At 39.9% G+C, this 19,067-nt stretch overlaps 1 long non-coding RNA gene across 1 annotated transcript; it reads left to right on the top strand.

Moving 5' to 3' along the window:
• The first annotated feature begins 6,557 nt into the window (after window positions 1-6,557).
• LOC118616865 lies at window positions 6,558-18,185 on the top strand. Its single transcript, XR_004956720.1, has 3 exons — window positions 6,558-6,745; window positions 8,420-8,579; window positions 18,101-18,185. It is a non-coding gene; the product is annotated as an uncharacterized LOC118616865 (long non-coding RNA).
• The last annotated feature ends 882 nt before the right edge of the window (window positions 18,186-19,067 follow it).

Raw genomic sequence — 19,067 nt, 5'->3', positions numbered from 1 at the left:
AAAGAAATCTTTTCTCATCCCTCTTTCTGTGGATTTTTGTCTCCAACACCCACACAAATCCATGAGTCATAAATGAGACTGTGAAAATGAATGGTCCCCATCGCACAAGAACACTCTTTGGCTGCCCAGGTGAATTTAAATATTGTAATTGTCAAGATAAATTCAAACTACAAATGAAACAATGTCTATGTGAATTCCATTCAGAAAAAAAACAGAAATTATGAAGTTGAAACAGTGTCTGTATGTTCAAATACTGCAACAAAATTGATTTGATATACATACACACCCTTTTCTGAACTCTCACATACATGCCGTACAGTATGTATAACCCATAGTGAGAACCCAGCTTTTAATTCCAGCTCTCTGCTTCCTGATTAGGTGATTTAACTATGACTATCTGTGAAAAAGACATAATGTCTGTCTTGCCTCCCTTACAGGGTTGTTAAGAGGGTTGAATGCGATAAAACATGTAGAAGTGTTTTTGCAAACTCTAATTGCCATCATAATTTAAAAATATGTTTATTAGTGTTTCTTTAACTAAATTAATTGTATAGGCAGAAGAATGACTAGGCAGTGGAATGAATTGACAGGCAGATTATGAATTTGTCTGCTGCTACAAACATATTTAATGTTAACTTAGTCCCCGAGGATCGGATAATGAATTTGGTCCTGCAATACAAAAAGACATAATTGATCACTGTAAGTCAAGTCCAATCCAACCTGAATGATCCAATGATGAGTAAATAAAACATGTGCAGTACAGACAGATCTATTGCTTTTGCAGCTGAATTCAGTTTCCTTCTATCCAAGGGTGAGCTGCCCCTGCAAAACTCCATCTCAATGATTCCACATCTTACAAAATCTTACAAGTGTTATTCCATCAAATCCTGTAATAGTATCTCTGCTTCAGAGATGGAGAAATTGAAGTCTTTAGATAACTTTCTTATTAAACTATGTATTAAAATTTGGTCAGAATTCTCATTACATGTCATTAGTACTATATTTGGACAAACACTGTTAGAGTATTGGAATTGCATTTTAAAAAACTTATTTACTGAGGTATGGTTTACCACATGTAGGGGTAAATCATGAAAAAAATTTCAGTGGATGATAACATACATGGTAAACATTTCAACAATTTTAAAGAACATATACTGAAAAGTTAGCATTCCTACCAGGGCAAACATACAAGTACCCAATAATTCCCTTCCCTATAAGAATATACTACTCCAGTCTGGTAGCTCTATGCTTAGATACTTAAGCATATATAGCATGTATGTATATATTCTTTTCAAAACAAAATATAAAGTTATCATAATAAGCACACTATTCCACATGTTTTTTACTTAGCAATGTATCTTGGAGGTAGTTCCACATCAATTCCTATAACTTTGCTTCATGCTTATAATAGATGCATAGTAATTTATTTTATGTTTGGATGTATAATAATTTATTTAACCAGTTCCCTATTTATGGGCAATATTTTGCTGCTACCAACAAGGCTGAAATCCTTGTATATACATCCATCAGCATAATTATTTTAAAAGGCAAGAATGAATTGATACTCTCAGATTTCATGAAATACAAACATTGTAAATAAAATAGAAAGAAAAAAAGGATAATCCATAAATTTTTGAGACTGGAAAAACCTCTGAATTGCCTTTTAGCCAAATGAGAAAAACAGGATTGAATGTCATAGTTCAAGTAAATTTGACTTTATGCTGATTAACATTGGATATCACATCTGACCACCAAAAGTCAATTATTCTGCAGCCAACTTCAAGTATTTAGACAACAGCCAATTTCCCATAAAAAGTAAACAAACCAAAGTCACCTTCAGCAAGCAGAGGGAAAGGATGTAAGAAGAACACAGCTTCCCTAACTGAAAAAACAAATGGGGATTTTGCTATTTGAACTTGCTTTGGGGGATCTCATGTGGCTAGTCTCAGGACATAGGATGATTTTATAAAAATGATGCCACACATGTTATTTTCTCTCGAGTGGCTCCAACATTAGTAGGAATGTGAAGTTAAATCTGCAACCTGAGACTTGCAGGGGACTCGTGCATTTTTTAAGCCACATTATTGAAATATAATTTTTATAAAATTCACCTCTTTTAAGTGCATATTTTAATGACTTTAAGTAAATTCATCAAGTTGTGCAACCATCACTGCAATTCAGTTAAAAAATTTTTTTTTTCTTTATTGATTTTAGACTGAGAGGAAGGGAGAAGGAGAGAGAGATAGAAACATCGATGAGAGAGAACATCGATTGGCCACTTCCTGTATTTCCCCCACTGGGGATTCGGCCCACCACCCAGGCATGTGCCCTGACCAGGAATCGAACTGGTGACCTCTTGGTGCATGGATCATGCTCAACTACTGAGCCACACTGGCCAAGCATGCAATGCAGTTTTAGACCATTTCGATCACTTAGGTGAGGTCTACTGTGCCTACTTAGAGTTCATTCCCTTCCTGCCCCACCCTGGACAGCTATTAATCTGCTTCCTGTCTCTGGAGATTTGTCTATTCTAGATATTTAATATAAATGGAATAATACCTGGTGTGGTCTTTTGTGACTGCTTATTTCACTTAATGTTTTTGAAGTCCATTCATGTTGTAGCTGCATCAGTATTTCCGTTCCTTTTGTTGACCTTAAAAAACAAAAGAAGTTCCTGGCCAGTTTGGATCAGCAGTTGAGCGTCGGCCTGCAGACCAGAGAGTCACGGGTTTGGTTTCTGCTAGGGGCATGTACCACCAAAACAAACAAACAAACAAACAAACAAAAAACAAAAGAGAGATTCCAAAATGGCAATGGCATGAATGGAAGCTACACAGATCATCTCCCAGGACCAAACTGGAATTACAACTAAAGTAAAGACAAATTGTCGGGAAAAAGCAACAGAAAAGCAGTGTGCGAGGACCATATAACCAGGAACACTGAATTGATCCTGGTAGGATTGCGGAGGTGACAGCAGCGGTCTAAGCTGTGAGCAGTGCCCTCGGGATTAAAATCCCAAGCTGGGTCCACAGTGCAGAGGGCCAGGACAGAGCACTAAATTAGCCACAGCCCTTCACCTTAGGCTCCGGCAGAGAATGGGCAGACTGGACTGGAACTGTGTGGGGATACTTGGGATTTGGAGGGCACTCAGAGCTTTTGCTGAGTTATGGCTACGCAAGACAGTGGCCATCCTACTCCTTCCCAGGGCTCTGGGGAGAGGCAGTGGCCCCTCCCTCGGGGATTCAACCTCACTCAGGTGGGCCAAAGAAATGCAAATTGAGGCTCATTAAGAACCAGCATCTGCCCCACCCTCAGAAAATCCTCTTAAGCTGAACACCTGAGGGAGTTTTTAATTCAACTAAGAACCCAAAGTTCTTCAAGTAACTGAGATTAATAGCCTCCAGGCAAAAAGCTAGAGGATAACTGAGCTGTTCCTGGGCTTGCAAATCTACCCAGGAAAGTAAGACTTGACAGTGGTGTTTAACGTGGGTCCTCCCACACTTATCCAAACCCAGTAAAGGGAGCCACAAACAGCAGAACACTAACACCCACAGGGAAAATTTGGCAGGCTCCAAAACCCACTGAGATAGCCAAAATGGTGAAACAACCCGCAAATGAAAGAGTAAGAGACCTCTACCAAAGATGAGATAAATGAAATGCAATTAAGCAAGTTATCAGAGGTAGAGTTCAGAGCCATGATTTTGAGGAAGCTCAACAGCATGAGTAAGGACATCAGCACCATGAGTAAAGATATAGAAGCATTGAAAACCAACCAAGTGGAAATGAAGAATGACATAGCAAAAAATAAAGAACACATTGGAAGGACTAACCAGCAGAGTAGAGGAAGCTGAGGACCGGATCAGTGAATTAGAAGACAGGGTAGAAAAAAATCAACCAATCAGAAAACCAAAAGGAAAATACAATTAAAAAACAGGAAGACAGCTTAAGAGAACTGTGGGACAACTGGAAACGTAATAAGATTCGCATCATAGGAGTCCCCGAAGAGGAAGAAAATGGGCAAGGGTTGGAGAATATATTTGAAGAAATAGTGACAGGAAACTTTCCTAACTTGGTGAAGGAAGAAGGCATTCAAGTTTAAGAAGCACAGAGAGCCCCAGGTAAGAAGAACCCAAGTAGGCCCACACCAAGACACAAAGTAATTAAAATGCCAAAAATTAAAGACAAAGAGAGAATCCCAGTGTTCCCCTCAACTCGGGCTTCATTCGTGGCCTCTGTTTCCCTTGCATTTTCTGCAGTGTTCACTGCTCTCAGTCCTGTTTCTTTGATGGATATTGTCTATCTAGCATTTTAGGAAGGGATATATTTGCCTAAAAATGAATTGTATTCATTAATTCCAGGATGCCCCTGGGCATAAGACATCCTACTTTTTAGTCCTGCTATGTCATTAACGACCTCCTTTTCTCCAAAACTCGCTTCCCAGAGTTTTTGCAAAGGGCAGACATGCAATAGGGCATATGATGGATGTGAAAGACTCTGAAATTTGTGGATCACTGTAAAAGTGTCAGCTATTCTACTGATTATCTTATCTCGGTTGTTTTTATGGCTCTGTAGGTTCTGAGGCCTGGTGGAAAGGAATGAGTTCTCTAAAGATGAATTACATTTAATATCTCCTTTTTCCCACTGCCAAACCAGTGTGATTTTATAATGATCCTAATTCCTTTCATTGGCTTAATGGCCAAATTTCCTTCCATAGACAGAGACTCAGGGGATGGATGTTTTTTATGGATTTTTTCCTTTGGCCATATTTCCAAGTTGTAATGCCTCTTATGCTTTTGTTAAGAGTTCTCTCAAGGAAGATTTCTGACATCCCTGCTTGCCAATGTCCTGTTGGCTGGAGGATGGGTTGAGAGCCAGCCAGTCATAAAACTCAGCTGCCAGGAAATGAGGCAGCAGTTAACAGACTGGAGGACTGGAGCCCCGCCTCGGGCTGCATCCTTCCTTGCTCCATTTCTGACAGGCCTTGCCTCTTCTGCCCACTTAACCATTACACTGTTTGCATCTGATATCAAAAATGAATAGGTGCATAATTCCAACAATCCAGAAATGTATAATTTAGGAAGTCAAAAGTCATGTTATTTTATTTCCTCCTCAAAACTCCTGTTATAGATCGATTATTTCTCTAGATTTTTTTTTCTATGTATATACTAACATTTGCATTAGTTTAAAGGGCAGAATCAAATCTGACACACAGTTCTGCATTTGCTTTGTCACTTAAATTACATAGGAGAATTTTTCTTATCTTTAAATCTATATCATTATTATTAAAAATGGCACAGTATTGAATGGATGTACTATTCTTTCATTAGAATCCTACTCAAGGATATTTGGGTAGTTTCTAATATCATATTTCAATATGATAAAAAGTACTGCAAAAATATTTTTGTTCATATTTTTTTGCAAGTCTGTGCAAGTGCTTTGGTTGGATAAGTTCCTAGACATTGCTGCCTACTCTTGAATAATGGTAAATTTTAAACTGCAAAATGAGACAAAAGTAAGTTGCATTTTATTATTAGAGTAATAACTGGTGAGTGAAAGAAATTTGGTCAAATGAAAGCATGTCAATAAAACGTGTGGGTCATGGTTCACACCTCTCGCTGGTTCCCATGACTGTGGAAACATAATTCCTAACTTCACTGGCATCCTTCCTGGATTCCTTGTTAGTGAGAGAAGCAGAGCTGAGATAACAGATGGATCTGGTCCTGGCCCTAGTGTGGTTCCATGTTCTGTTAGGAAGCCGGTGTGGCAGAGTGGATGAGAGGCGGACTCTGGCCAGCCTGCCTCATCTCACACCCAGCTCTGCTGTTTGCCTGCCTTTGTGTTCTCATTGGTGAAAGCAAAGGCAATGGCATTGCCTACTTTGTAAGATGGGGGGGTGGGATTCAGTCCATTATACTTATTAGGCACATCATAAGTATTCATTACATGGTAACTATCAATATTATTAGTGCAAAAAATAGCTAAGCATTTATTGAGCACATATTCTGTTCCATACATGGAGTCAGCATTTCACAGGTATTGTCTACTTCAACCTTCACAGAACTCTATAAGCTAGGTATTACCTTCCTTACTTTACAGATGAGGAAACTGAGACTTTGAAAATTTTAAATAATCTGCTAGGTTCTCTCCATTAGTCAATGAGGGAGCCATCCCTCTGTGGTAGAGATTCCCAGGGCTTCTGTGTGGGAAGGGCAAGAATTCTCCAGGGCCAACCATGACACATTCAGAGAGAGGAACAGAATTTGTTCCACCAGTATTTGTTGATTAATAGTGGTAGCAATAAACTGTACCCCAAACACTTACAAGAAAAACCCTTTTGTGTACGATGTCGCCTACAGTGCAAACAAATGTTTTATGAAGTGATAGGGCAAATTTATCTTTCCTTGTTATTGTTCATGTTGTTTCCTCAGGCTGGAGTGATATCCTCTCTCCCTTCCAGCACCCTCCACCCCACTTTCTCTTCCTTGAACACCCAGCAGATACTCCCAACAGGAGCCCCCTCATTGACAACGTGCTGCTTCGTCCTCACAGCTCTCGGTGCCTAAGAAGCAACAGTTCGAGCGGTGGTTTGTGCTCTGGTGACCTTCACTCAGCTGACTCCCATCTTTGGACTTGATCACCTCGAGGAAAGAGCTCATTGCTCCACATGTGCTTTCCCATTCAACACATTTTTAGTAAGCCTGTACCAACTGCGAGGGCATTTGTGCCCTGGATCCCGTCTCCTCCTGTACGTTCAAAGACTTCGTTCTCGCCCTTGTCTTGTTTCTCTCCCACTCCACCGGTCTCCCCCGTGCAGGAGCACTGCCATCAGCACCCAAGCTTCTGCAGTACCTCTCATGTTTAAAAAAAGCACCTTTGGCCCTGGCCGGTTTGGCTCAGTGGTTAGAGCATCTGCCCTCAGACCAAAAAGTTGCGGGTTTGATTCCCGTCAAGGGCACATACCTCGGTTGTGGTTTGGTCCTCTCTGCCTGTTTCTTTCTCCTCCTCCTTCCCTCCCTCTCACTCTAGCTGAAGAAAAATGAAAAAATATCCTCTGGTGAGAATCATATAAAAAAAAAAACTCCTTTGCATCAAGTTTGCATCTAGCGGTAGCCCCACTTCTCCGCTCTGATTTATGGAAGTGCCTTCAGAAGAGATGTCTGTACTGCTGGCCCACTGCCCGCCTCCTAGCCTGCTCTAATCTGCCCCAGCACAATTCAGTCGCAAGTCTCTGTCACCCTCTCAAACCACTCTGGTCAGTTCTTCGCCCTCCTCTTCCTGGACCCCTCAGCCACACTGGACTCAGTTGACCACTTCCTCCTTCTTGAGAGACTTCTCTAAATTTTTACAAGCCCGCCTGTTTTCTTACAGAAAATTTTTATTTTTATAAAAGTTATACATGTCAAATCTTTTTGTTATTGTTGTTGTTAATCCTTACCTGAGGATATTTTTCCATTGATTTTCTAGATAGAGTGGAAGGGAGGGAGGGAGGGAGAGAGAAACATCGATGTGAGAGAGACACATCAATTGGTTGCCTCCCACATGACCCCAACCGGGAATAGGAATCAACCCTGCAACCCTGGTACTATGCCCTTGACCGGGAATCGAACCCATGACCCTCAGTCTGTGGGCCGACACTCTAACCACTGAGCCAAACCAGCCAGGGCTACATGTCAAATCTTTTCATCACAATTCCTTGCCCTCCCATAGTTTATATCTTATTCATCTTAATATTCTCTTTGGTCCTAGAGCACAATGTATAGAGTGAGGAAGATCTTATTTATATGAAGTTACTTCATACATACTTTAAAAATATATGCAGGTCTTTTTTTAAAAAAAACACAGATGGATTAGCCAGTCACTGAAAAATTTTATTTCACCTAGGGTGTAGGAGCAAATGGAGTGGAGGGGAAAGGGATGGGAGTAAGATTTGTCTTGAGTATGACCTCTTTCTCTAGTTTTAATTTTTGAACTCCCTAAATGTTTTACATATTCAAAAATAAACTTAAGGGTATGATAAGCAAACCCTAAACTTAAATAAAAAGCAGAAACAGATGACTCTAACTGTATATCAAATTGATAACTTGAGAAAGAAAAGATAAATCCAAGTAACTTTTGAGCACAGCACTGCAACTACATATTCTTAGTGGGGTATATTCTAAGAACAAAAAGAATGGCAAAGAGGTTTTGGAGTAGGTTTGTGGTTAGTAGTATTGATAGTGTAATTCTGAAACAATTTTGTGTGTATTATGGGATAGATCAAATTAATGAACGTACTGTTTTTGTGAGCCAGAGTTTCCACTATGGACAACGAGAGAAATGCAAACATGGAATTGGGGAAGGCAAGGCAGAGCCCTGTGCTGCTGGATTTGAGGTGAAGGTATCGAATCAACATGTGTGTATGTTTGTGTGTGTTTCCTAGTATGTACACTGAAAAGGCCTAGAAACAAGGACCTGTACCTGTGGAAATCAGCAGACCAAGAGCCAAGATCTTAGTTTCTGAATACAACATTCCCCACTGAAAAGCAACTGGTTCCTTGGAAAAATAGCTGACTCTATGTCAGGGGCAGAGAAAATACAAGGTAAGCCTGGAAAATCCTGTTGTGTCAGAAAGTAAGAAAATGCTCAGAAATTAATGGGGTCACGTCTGTTGCTAATTGTTTGCTCTGAACAATCCCTAAGCAGATGCATGGACAGGCCCTAAGACGGTGCATACAAGGAGCAACTGACTCCACTGGGTCTTCTGGGCATCCTGCTGACACACGCCTGAGGCTCACTATTTACCTCTGACTGCGAAGTCCCCCAACATTGTAGCTTCCATCCCAATCCCATCCTTCTGCCAGGAATTATGGAAAATTTCTGTGCTCTCAGTCAACCGGGTGTGTTACGCAAGATGACCAAGAATGGGAATATATTGGCTTCAGGTCCCAGAATATTATTCATTCTTTGCGTCTTTTCCCTTTCGGCTGTGCGTGTGTTGAAGGGTAGGCACACATAGTCCAAAAGGGTGAGCTAGGGTTCAGCCTCATGAGGACTGAATGAGTTATTGCCTCAGTTTGCAATAGGCAGCTACTTACATGGATATTAATTGTGAAAAAACATTGTCTGAAGTCTCTGGAGAGATAGATGTCTAAAAGAATGATCAGATACATTACCTGAGATTGTTCTTAATGGAGCAAGGTATTCATTTGGTCCAATAGAATTCTTAAAGTCAAAATGAAATTATGGCCAGACCACATTGATTGGCCTCTCGCCCAATCACACCCCATTCCAAAAGGTGCCAATTAGCTAAGGTCACCTGTTTCAGCAGAAAGCAGGAAAAGGAGGTGGTAGTGGCCCATAAGAACCTCATCTTATGAGGCTCAGGTTAAATCCTTGATAGGAAAGGAGAAATATTTATTGTTCCTGCAGCTGCAACTGATTTGAGAAATAAATCAATGGAAAGGGAATGATGTTCTGTTTTTAGGTTGTGTAATGGACATCTGTTTTTATTTACCCACTCAGCCCTCATTCCCTCTTCTGTAGCATCGCCTTCATTTCCTCCTGGGACACTGCTTCTCCACTGAGTGCTTCCTCAGAGAGACAGCTAAACCAGGTGTCCTGTTCTCCCCAGCCGAGCGTGGGGTGGGGGGAGTGGGTCAGGCAGACTCTCCTTCATTCGTGCTGTAAAAAACACAGCAGGGAAAGGCATGGAGAGTGCTGGGCGGAGTATGATTTAAACCAGGGTGGTCAAGAACAGCTTCACTGATATTTAAAATTTACTTAAGATTTTTTCCCAAAACAAACCTGCTCCACCCACCCACAGCCTTCCCTATCTCAGCTGATGGCATCTCCAGCTTGTCAGTTATATGGGCAAAAACCCAACCAAACAAAAAGGAACCGCAACGTGAAATATTCTCTCATTCACTCACACCCCACATCCATATCCTGTTTACCTTTGACATATGTCCAGAACCAGACTGTCCTTCAGTGTCTGCACAGCTGCTAGGCTGACCCACGCCTCCACCATCTCTCGCCTAGAGGATTACAGTAGCCTCCTAGATGGTCTCCTAGCTCCTGTCCTTGCTCCCTATAGTCTCTTCTCAACACCACAGCCAGAGTAACCTCTGCAGACATAGGACAGTTGATGTCACTCCTTCCTCAAAACCTTCCAATGGCTTCCCATCTCACTCAGAGAAAAGATGGTCTTTACCATGGCCTAGAAAAACCTAAATGACCAGTTAGCTACCCACTTCCATGGACACGTCTCTGATTATGTTCCCTTTTACTGATTCTGCTCAGCTGCCTGGCCTTCAGGTATGCTTTAATGTCTCTGTGCACTCTCATGCCTTGGGGCCTTTGTGTATGCTGTTCCTAGTTCCTGGGATATTCTTCCTCCAGATGTCATGACTCTCCTGCTCAACTCTCCGGAGTCTCGTGCGTTTTCTCCAGACTCAGTCAGCCGTGTAGCACAGGCAGAGCAGGCGAAGTTGAGTTGAAATTGACCATGGCATTTATCCTGGGTAAAGAAAGAAGTGCCGGGAAGAGAGGGCTGAGGGACAATTAAAGATGGATGATCAGTCCATCTGAGGGACCAGTAAAAGAGAAATGAAAAATGGTGGTGGTCAGGGGTGGGGGAGTGGGATGCAGAGAGTAGGTTAGGGAGGGTTTGTGGTTGTTGGTAATGACAGGACTGGAATGTGTCTCTGGATGTGAGTAGCCGAGGCAGGTGTGTGGGGTGGGGGTTGGGGTGGTGGGCAGGATCAGGATGAGATGAAAGGAACTGAGAAGTCAGGGCTTTGGGCAGATCAGCTGAGGGGATGTTGAAACTGCCGAGAATTAAGGTGGGAGAGGGTTGGAGAGAGGACAGCGAGCCAGGAGCTGCAATCTTCCGTGTCCTGGAGCTGGATTGCAACAAGTATGGGTGGTCCCACCTGGTGACCTGAGATTTGAAGATGCAGGTCCAGTGCTTCGAGGGGGAGTGTCAACCACTAGATAGGGCTGCAGGGGAGCAGTGTCCCCAGTGTCCTTCTAGAGGAGAGGTTAGGGATAGAGGGAGCTTGTGCTGATGACTGTGAGTTTCCCAAGGACCCAGGAAAAGGCTTCGGGAGTTTGGGAATGGTGGGCCAGGGCCATGTCGCTGGGTGAGATTGAGAGTGGAAAAGGGAGGCAATCTGGAGACCCGAGTTCTTGTGGGGGCGACATAAACAGAGATAAAAGGCATAGTGACATGAGTAATGGTGATAAAATCTAAATTCCTTCCACAGTTGAAACTTGAAGACAAGATTGTAAAAAATGCTGTGGCTAGAATGACTCAGCAAATCAACGAGTGGCCTGAACAAGTATAACTTTTTAAAAGTTGTGGGTCCCCCCCGCCAGAAAACATATAATTAATACATGCTCATGGTAAAAAAAATAATAATAATTCAAATAATTTAGAAGACCATAAATGAAAAAGTAAGAATCTACTGCTCCCCCCAGCCCTAGTCCCTGCGGTAACTGTTATTAACAGTTTCTTGGGCATTCTTTCAGCTACTTCCTATTTGTGCACCAGCATATATAGTACATTGCTTTTAAAAAATTGATAGGAGCATTATTGCTTTACAGCTTGGTTTTATCCCTCAGCAATATACTTGATATACTTTCTTATGTATATACATAAATTACCTCATTCTGCTGCATATTATTTTATTATTCACTCTATTGAACTAGTCCCCTATTGTTGGGCACCTAGGAGATTTTCAGGCTTTTCTGCCTATAAACATTGCTTCCATGAACATCCTTGAGCATTACTTGTTTTACTTCCAGTTTTATTTGAAAGTACAGAACAGATATACTATTAACTATGTGCACACTACTGGGATTAAATGCATGTTAATGTTTTACCATAATTGCTTTAAACTTTCAACTTGACGAGGCACCACTATCTTCCCCATCAAAGCAGTTATATTAATTTATACTCCCACCTGCAATTATAAGCATTCCCATTTCCCCCGCCTCCCCCATCTGTGACAATACATGGCATTGTCAGACTTTTGTTTTGCCTGTCTGCTGGTTAGGAAATGGTGCTGCATTGCTCTATGTTAATTTTCCTGAATTTTAAAACTTCAGATGTTTCTTGGCTCTTTGGGTTTCCTTCTTTATCAATAACCTGCTCTTCAGATTTGTTCTGTTCTTTTTGGCTATCTGCTCTTCCCAAAGGATGTAGGATTAATTTGCTGAAGTCTGCGAAAACCCATGTTGGGCTTATAAGGTATAGCTCTTTGAATTCTTTTTTTAGTGATTGCTCTAGAGATCATAGAGCCTTAACTTCGCTCAGCTTTTTGATTTCATACGGTATCACTTTGTGTAGAATGTAAAAATTTTGCAGTCATAGAGGTTTATTTACTCCCCTCAATGCTTTTCTTCTAGATGATATATGTATTATATCTACACTTGTAAACCCTTATTATAATAAACCTTGCAATTTTTGCTTTAAATATTATTGTGTATTTTAGAGGAACTAAGGAACTAAGAGAAAAAATACTTTTATATTTACCCACATATTTACTATTTCTAATGCTCTTTATTTTCTCCTGGAAATTCTAGTTCCCTTTTGGTACCATTTTCCTTTCATCCAAAGAAAGTTCTTTAGCATTTCTTGGAGTGGTTTAGCTGGTAACAAATTATCTTTTGTTTCATTTTAAACCTGAAACTATATTTCGCCTACATTCTTGAAGAATATTTTTCTTGGATGTAGAATTCTAGATTTTGTGTTCTCCAATGTTCTACTGCCTTCTAGCCCTTATAATTTATTATTTAAATCAGTAGAAACTAGAATGATTGTTCTTCTGTAATAAGCTACGTTTCTTTTGCTGATTTTATCTTTGGTTTCCAGCAGTATTACTATCATGTGCCCAGGTAGAATGTCTTTATATTTACCTTAAATTCACCGAAATTATTTATTCTGTTAATTTATATTTTAACTAAATTTTAAAACATTTTATTCATTATATTTTCTTTTTAATTTTTTTAAATATTCACCTGAGGATATTTTTCCATTTATCTTCAGATAGAGTGGGAGGGAGAGAGAGAGAAACACTGATGTGTGAGAGAGACACATAGATTGCTTGCCTCCTGCACTACCCCAATCAGGGCCTGGGACGGAACTGCAGCAAAGGTACATGCCCTTGACCAGAATCAAACCTTTGACTCTTTGGTCTGTGGGCCAACACTCTAACAGCTGAACCAAACTGGCCAGGGCTTGTTTGACTTTATTTTTTTGGTACGTGCTCCTAGTGGGAACCGAAACCCGGACTCTTTGGTCCGCAGGCCGACGCTCCAGCCACTGAGCCAAACCATCCAGGGCTTGTTTGACTTTTTATTTTTTTCATTTTGTTGTATATTTTATTTTATTTATTTATTTTTCCATTCATTCATTTATTTATTTATTTATTTATTTTTGTCACAGATGTTTCTCCTTTTTCCCCATTGACACCCTCCTCCCAATCCCACCCCCCACCAGCATTATTTCTATGTCCCTGTTTACACGTACATGCATATAAGTTCTGTGGTTTATATCTTCCCTTCCCCGACATCCACCTCTTCTGAGGTTTGTCGGTCTGCACCCCACTTCCATGTCTCTGGGTCTATTTTGTTCCTCAGCTTGTTTTGCTCATTATATTCCACAAATAAGTGATATCTGTCTTTCTCTGATTGGCTTGTTCCACTTAGGATAGTACTCTCCAGGTCCTTCCACGTCATCTCAAAGGATAAGAGATCTCTCTTTCGTACAGCTGCATAGTATTCTATTGTGTATATGTACCACAGCTATTTTATCCACTCATCTATTGATGGACACTTGGGCTGTTTCTAGATCTTAGCTATTGTAAATAGTGCTGCTATGAACATAGGGGTACATATATTCTTTCTGATTGGTGTTTCAGGCTTCCTAGGGTATATTCCTAGAAGTGGGATCACTGGGTCAAATGGCAGTTCAAGTTTTAATTTTTTGTGGAAACACCATAGTGTTTTCCATAGTGGCTGCACCAGTCTGCATTCCCACCAGCAGTGTACTAGAGGCCCCTTTCCTCCACACCCTCGCCAGGTGTGAGGTGATACCTCATTGTTGTTATTGTTGTTTTAATTTGCATCTCTCTGATGAATAGTGACGTTGAGCATTTTTTCAATGTCACTTGACCATTTGTATGTCCTGTTTGGAGAGGTGTCTCTTTAGGTCCTCTGCCCATTTTTTTTTTTAATCCTCACCTGAGGACATTTTTGCATTCATCTTCAGATAGAGTGGGAGGGAGAGAGGGAGGAAGAGAGAGAGAGAGGAACATCGACTGGCTGCCACCCACACGACCCCAACTGGGGCCGGGGACAAACTGCAACTGAGGTACGTGCCCTTAGAGGAAATCGAACCCGGGACTCTCTTGTCTGCGGGCCGACGCTCTAACCACTGAGCCAAACCAGCCAGGGCTCTGCCCAGTTTTTAATTGGGTTCTTTGTCTTCCTTTAGTTGAGTTGTAAGAGTACTCTATATATTTTGAAAATTAGCCCCTTATCTGACGTATCATTGACAATTATGGTCTCCCATATAATGATTTCCCTTTTCATTTTGATGGTTGTTTCTTTTGCTGTGCAGAAGGTTTTTAGTTTGATGTAGGCCCATGTGTTCATTTTTTCCTTTGTTTCTCTTGCCTAAGGCATTGTATCAGTGAAACTTCTGTTGAGTGTGATTTCTGAAATTTTGTTGCCTACATTTTCTACTAGGATTTTTATGGATTCATGAGTCACATTTAAGTCTTTTATCCATTTTGAGTTTATTCTTGAGTATGGTGTAAGTTGGTGGTCTAGCTTTATTTTTTTGCATGTAGCTATCCAATATTTCCAACATCATTTTTTTTTTTTTTAATCCTCACCCGAGGACATTTTTCCATTTTTTGTTCAGGTAGAGTGGGAGGGAGAGAGAGGAACAGAGAGAGAGAGAGAAACATCGATGTGAAAGGAACACATCGAGTGGCTGCCACCCACACAACCGACCAGGGCCGGGGACAAACTGCAACCGAGGTACGCACCCTTAGCGGGAACCGAACCCGGGTCTCTCAGGACCGCAGGCCGACGCTCTAACCGCTGAGCCAAACCGGCCAGGGCTCCAACACCATTTATTGAAGAGGCTGTCTTTACTCCATGGTATGCTCTTGCCACCTTTGTCAAATATTAATTGAGCTTATTGTCTTGGGTCAATTTCTGGGTTTTCTGTTCTGTTCCATTGCTTTATATGCCTGTTTTTGTGCCAGTATCAGGTTATTTCAATTACTATGGCTTTGTAGTATAACCTGATATCCAGTATTGTGATCCCTCCTACTTTGTTCTTCTTTTTTAAGATTGCTGTGGCTATTCAGGGTCTTTTTTTTTTTTGGTTCCATATAAACTTCTGGAATATTTATTCTAGTTCTGTGAAGTATATCATTGCTATTTTGATGGGGATTGCATTGAATATATAGATTGCTTTGGGTAGTGTGGACATTTTAATGATGTTAATTCTTCCAATCGATGAACAAGTTATATGCTTCCACTTTTTTATACCTTCCTTTATTTTTTTTCAATGACCTGTCATTTTCTGTGACTGGGTCTTTTACTTCTGCAAAAAGTTTTGCAATTTTTTTCTTTTCTTCACTTTGGATAATTTCCATTGATTTATATCTAAGTTTTTGACTTTTCATTGTCATCATCATTCTGCTGTGAATTTTAAATTTTAATTTAAAATTTTATTTCTGCAAGTCAATTCTATTTTTTTTGTGTGTGTGTGGTGGTACATGCCCCTAGTGGGACCCGAACCTTGGATTCTCTGGTCTGTAGGCCGACACTCAACTGCTGAGCCAAACTGGCTAGGGCTCTGCAAGTCAATTCTTAATATCAGATATTGTTGTTTGGGGTTCTAGAATTTCCACTGGTTGTTTTTTAAGTTTCTATTGCTCTGTTATGATTTTTTACTTTTTCCCCTTTATTGGGAACATGCACTCTATTTTGACGAGCTTACTTAACCTACCTGCTTTAAAATTCTTGTCTGCTATTCAACCTTTGGATACGCTACTGCAGTTGGTCTACTTTGGTTGTCTTTTCTCTTGACATTGGCTCACACTTTTCTCATTCTTCATATGCCATGTAATCTTGGATTATATTTTATACATTGTGATATGTTGTATAGATTCTGAATTTAGTTATATCCTTCCAAGAGTTTTTGTTTATGGAGGTAATTAACTTGATTGGACTCGAGCTACAGACTCTATCTTTCGATTGGCAACTCAAATCTCAGTTCAGTACTCTGCTTTATATGGGCTGTTTGAGTCCACCCCATATGTGCAAAGAATTGGGTATAATTTATACTCAGAATTTGAGGCCTCCCCGACTAAAACTCTCTCTTTTCTAGATTTCCCAGAGTCTACAGTTGCTCTAAACTCGGTCCTTTGGTTTATCAGTTCACAAAGACTGTGTTTTTGTTCTTTCAGAGTTTTAGCCACCCTGTGAGACACCAACTTCAGCCTGACCTCAGGCTTAAAGCCTTAAAAACAGAGACTTTTTGTTATTTCCTTCTTCCAAGTTTTAACTTTCCTTCAGAATGTATCAGCTTTTGTTCACTGTCCAGTGCCTTCATATCTGTGTGTATGTGCATGTGCGTGTGTGTTGTGTTGTTTTCTCCCACGTTTATAACTATCCAGAAAAAGCTTCCATGCTTCCTTGGTCATACTGAAAGCAGATGCTCTTATTTTTCTTTAATTTTAAATTTTTGGATTAGAATATGGTGGAACCGCTTCTCATTTATTTATATTTGCATTACTTTTTAAATGAACTGTCTGTTCATGTCCTTTGGACATTTTCCCATCCCGCCCCCCCTTTTTTCTTTTGATTTATAAGAGCTCTTGTGATGCTAACAATATTACCTCTGTCTGTCATACTTGTCACTGTTATTTCTTTCCAGATTATTTTCTTTGTTTATTTTATTTTTTTGCCCGTGAGGAAGTTTAAATCTTGTGTGCAGTCAAATGTGTCTATCTTTCATGGCTTCAGGGTTTTGGCATCATTCTCAGAAATTTCTTCTCTATCAAAGAATATACATATACTAGTATTTTTATGGAATTTAACACTCATCTATTTATAGTTTACTTTAGTGTAGGACTTCGGAGGTGAATTAACTTGTTTTTCCAACTATATAACTAACTGTACCAATGTTAACATAGATAATTCATCTTTCCTCACTGATTTTGCAATGCTAACTATATGAGTTATTAATTTCTTGTATTTTGGGATCTTTTTTATACACTCTGTTCTGTCTATTCCTGGGTTGGTATAAAAAGTAACTTAGCATTACAATATGTTCACATACTCTCAGTACGACCAGACGCTTAGTAACTTGGCTTCTTCATTTCTGAATACTTAACTTAAATTATCCCTTGATTTGCTGAATTTCATCATCAAATAGTTCTTTCTATAAGACTTCATGGAAAATTTGTTTTGGGTTCTTGCATATTTGAGAATGTCTGTTTTTTGCCTCTTCTATATGAATGACATATGCATTCTGTTTAAAATTCTTAATCACATTTTCACTCACAATTCTGTAAACATCCTTCCATTGTCTTCTGAGATTGCATATTTCAGGACAGTGTGGAGAAGTCTGAGGCTAGCTTGATTTATCTTCTTTTCTGAGTGACTTGTTTTTTCTGCCTAGATATCTGTATAATTCTTATTTTCTTTAATTCAGACAATTTCTTGGTTATATCTCTATCTTCCTTCAAATTATTAATGTTCTCTTTAAATATTTTTTCTGTTTTCACTAGTGTTTATTCTACGTTTTGTTCCTTTACTGTTTCATTTTTGTAATGTTTGTATCTTTATTTTTCTTTTATTGTCCTAAGCTCTGCCATCTCACTTTCCAATGAATTTTGTTGTCTTATCAGATCTTATTTGATCTCTCTAATTTCTTCTTTGAGTATTATATTTTCCAGAGTTTATATCTTCTCAAATTTATTTGAAAGTGTGGGAAAGTATTTGTCTGACTTTTGTTTGTTTCTGAAGTGATTCTTCTGCTGTGAATCCTTAATGTGCATTTTGTTATTATATTTCTTCCTCCAACCCCCACCAGGCTCAAGTCATGTCTATTTGTCTGACATCAAATCCCAAGTTACACTGAAGCAGGACTTAATAGACTGGGGGGGAGTCCAGACTGGAGCCACATCGGCTGGATGAGATCCCAACTCTGCCTCGCATCAGCTCTGTGACCTTGGACAACTAACCTGGTACATTACCTACTCAGAGGGCTGTTGTGAGGATTAAAATGCTTTATACATAGTACCCAATAAATCTGGGAGAATAATAGCTCTGGTTATTACTTTAGTAGGGGAGAAATAATACTTATCTTTTGTCCTTTTAGTGTTAGTTAAGGAATATACAGGCCTAATGATACTATATTGATTTCTCTTTTTGGTTCATTCTAAAAAGTGACAAAATAGGTGTTTTGTGATAGCTGTTATTATCTACCAATAAAGAACTATCCCCATCTACTGGCCACACTCAAGAATTAAACATAAAAGGCTGGTTGAGGAAAAAAATCGTTCATTTTGTAGCTACTGTGATTTGTAGCAATCTTTTCAACAGGGAGCACCCCACTATTCTCTCTCTTACACACACCCCTTCTCCCTCAAAGGGGCACCTTGGCATCAGTGCAAGCTCTTTGCTGACACGCAAGGCAAACATTTCCTTCCAGTTTGGAATTTAGATTTGTCCTCAGTGCAGGCTAGACATGTTTCCCTTCTTGCTGGCTTGTTTTTTTTTATAGACTTGGACTTCCAGATCTTGCATCTTTGTTCCAAGAAAGAGACTGCATCTAATGTTTTTCTTTTTTTCCCTTTTAAGATTCACTGAACTCACCCACACTGTCAGTAGGCATGGTATGCAACTAACACACACCATGTGTCTAACTACCATCCATGTTAAAGAGGAAAGAAAATATCTCTTAATTGGCCATTCTGTTTTTTAATTGGTCGAAGATGTAAGAAGAACTGCTAAATGGATAGTGGGGAGAGCTCTTGTTAGCTTCTGTCTAGAACTAC

Source organism: Molossus molossus, unplaced genomic scaffold, assembly GCF_014108415.1.
Source record: "Molossus molossus isolate mMolMol1 unplaced genomic scaffold, mMolMol1.p scaffold_m16_p_5, whole genome shotgun sequence".
NCBI lineage: Eukaryota > Metazoa > Chordata > Mammalia > Chiroptera > Molossidae > Molossus > Molossus molossus.
Note: the sequence above shows the minus strand (reverse complement) of the source record. Positions and strands in the feature narration are given on the sequence as shown.